Genomic DNA, 3,025 nt, shown 5'->3' on the forward strand with positions numbered 1-3,025 from the left:
AAGTGGCGGAATTTCTCAAATACTTCACTCTTCTGTTTCAGCATATACACCCATGTCTTTCTGGTGTAATCATCAATGAAGGTTAAAACATATTTATTTCCAGAAAATGATGGTGTTTGCATCGGTCCACACACATCAAAATGAACAATTTCCAATGGTGCTTTTGCCCTTATACTCTTTCATGCTGGAAAGCTTTCTTTGTGTTGCTTGCCCAAGATGCAGCCTTCACAAAGGCTGTCGGGTTTCTCGATCAATGGTAATCCCTTTACCGTTCCCTTTCTGTGCAACAGATTCAGGCCTCCGAAATTGAGATATCCAAATCTCAAATGCCACAACCAATTCACATCTTTCACTTGTTCCTGAAAGACTTCTTGTGTTACAGCCGCAATAGTTCTGCCTTCCTTCAAATCTGCCCTGAGTTTGAGAGGAAACATTCTATTGCTGGTCATCTGCACTTGTGCAATGATCTTCTTACTTGGAGGTATGTCTCTGATTGTACACAAATCATCTTTGAAGAACACGTTGTAACCTTTGTTAATGAGTTGTCCAATGCTCAAAAGATTACATTTCAGACCAGGTACATAGTATACATCTGGCACAATCATCTGTTCTCCATTTTTTGCTTGAATACTAACTCTGCCCTTACCCTTGACAGATATCGTATCATCAGTCCCTGTTGTTACCTCAGATTTCACATTTTCATCCAGATTGGCAAACATTTCAATATTACCAGTCATGTGATTACTACAACCTGAGTCTAAGAACCAATAATCTTTTTGTTTGTCTTGTGCTATGTTACATGTTAACAGCACGTTCTTTGGGTTCTTATCTTCTTCATTTGCAAAATTTGCATTCTGCCTATTATTCATGTCACTTTGCTTTTTCCTACATTCATTGGCATAGTGCCCATATTTCTTACAATAATGACATTGGACTTGGGATTTGTCATACCTTTGTCCATGAGCTTGCTGTTTGCTTGAACCTTCATCTTGGTTCTGATTGCAGCTCCTTCCGCTTGTGCTAGCAGGATAATTTCTGCCTCTATTTTGGCTTCTTCCACGACCTCTGTTATTTGCTCTGCCTCGACCTTTTCCTTGGCCAAAAGACATTTGAGTCTTGAATGCTTGCTCAAAAGAGGAATTTGTTCCTCTACTCAGTCTGTGTTCATGAGACAAAAGAGAAGCACTCAGCTCATCTACCGTGAACTGTGAGAGATCTTTTGTTTCTTCTATTGCTACCACAATAGATTCAAACCTTGAGGGTAAACATCTCAAGATTTTCTCTACAATCCTTCTATCTTCAAGAATCTCACCATGAGATCTTATCTGGGTTATCAAGCCAATAACCTGAGTGAAGAAGGAATTTATTGTTTCAGATTCCTTCATGCTGAGATTTTCAAAGTCTTTCCTCAACATCTGCAACTTTGCAGTCTTCACCTTCTCCATGCCTTGATAGGCAGTTTTGAGAATGTCCCATGCCTCCTTGGATTTTGTTGCTGTTGCAATCCGCGGAAAAACACTTTCATGCACTGATTGGAAGAGGAAAAAGAGGGCTTTGGCATCCTTCTTCTTGTCACTCTTCAACTGGTCTCTTTCTGCTGCTGTAAAAGCAGCCAGTGCTGTTGCATCTGCCGGTTCAGCATAGCCAGTTTCAACCAGCTCCCATATTCCTTGAGAAGCAAACAATGCTTTCATTGTTATGGACCAATAACTGTAGTTTTTCCCATTAAACTGTGGCAGTTGGGGATTTGTCAAACCTGTTCCAGCATCTGCCATATTAACTTGTGAAAAACAAAGAAGAGATACTGACTGTAAAAAATAAGCAAAAAACTTTCTCTGCTGGAAAAAATCTGCTCAATAAGCTTCTTACAGCTCCTACAGTGAAAAAACAAACTCTGTGTTTTTTTTTTGACTCACTGAGTGCCTAGACTAGCTCTGATACCATGTTGGAAATTTCTGTTCATTTCAAACACACAACAAACAAATATAACAGAGAACAACGCTCTGGTTTTATCTAGGATCTTAATTATATAAAATAATAATAAAAACTGTTACAGAATTGTCTTCCTCGACTCAGAGGGATTTACAACAGGAACTTCAGTTCCAGAATCTGATTCCACTATCTCAGAAAATTATAGCTTCAGCACTGCTGTGCGTTGCAGAGAAGCAAGAAACTCTTCTTTCTAATACTCTCTACACTTACTATGCGTCTCTGCTCTTGCATTCTTTTTATATTTAACAACATAAAAATATCTTTTACAGTACGTGTTGCTTTTCCCCACTTCCGTGAAATAAAAAATAATAAAATTTAAAATTTCACCTACATTTACCAACCCTAGTAAATAACATTTATTACACGGTTGAAAAATATCCTACTGGAATTAAATGCATGGCTTATCACACCATCGCATCGCAACAAGAGAAAGGATGTGCCACCACCTCTATAACCTTTAAATCATGCGATCTGCGATCAGATCGCATCACGAAATCGCATCGCAGACAATCAAAGGACACGTTGAAGTCTGGCAAGAAAGGAAGTGCGATATGCGATGGGATCGCATCGCAGGAAAAAGTCTGCAAGTTGAAATTACCATTCCAACACTATTTACAATACGCCCTAACGATGAGAACTTTGGTTTAAGTGTAGATTTTGGAAGTCCAGGAAATATGGAGTTAAGTGTAGATTTTTGAAGTCCAGGAAATATGGAGTTGTCAGTAATGGAAGATAAGAGCTTGAGCTTAACAAGGGAAGAAGTATTTCTGAGAATTTATGCGAAACACCGTGGAAAAATACGCAAGCGAATTTCCTTACCTGTTTCTCCACAGCATGAGATTCAGTACTTGGTACTGTGCGGCGGTGATAGAATTGTTATGCAACAATTGAAATTGCGTATGCAGATCCTGGATATATCTGGCGAAAAGTCCAAAATAATAAAAGCAACTGATATGGAGATGTTATGTCGCCCTTATTATTTGTACAGGAGAAATTTGTTCATTTGTGTGACCCAAATGGGAGGCACGAGAAG

This window comes from Pinus tabuliformis, chromosome 3_1, assembly GCF_031772625.1.
Source record: "Pinus tabuliformis cultivar Carrire ecotype Pingquan chromosome 3_1, CPIR1, whole genome shotgun sequence".
NCBI classification, from domain to species: Eukaryota; Viridiplantae; Streptophyta; class Pinopsida; order Pinales; family Pinaceae; genus Pinus; species Pinus tabuliformis.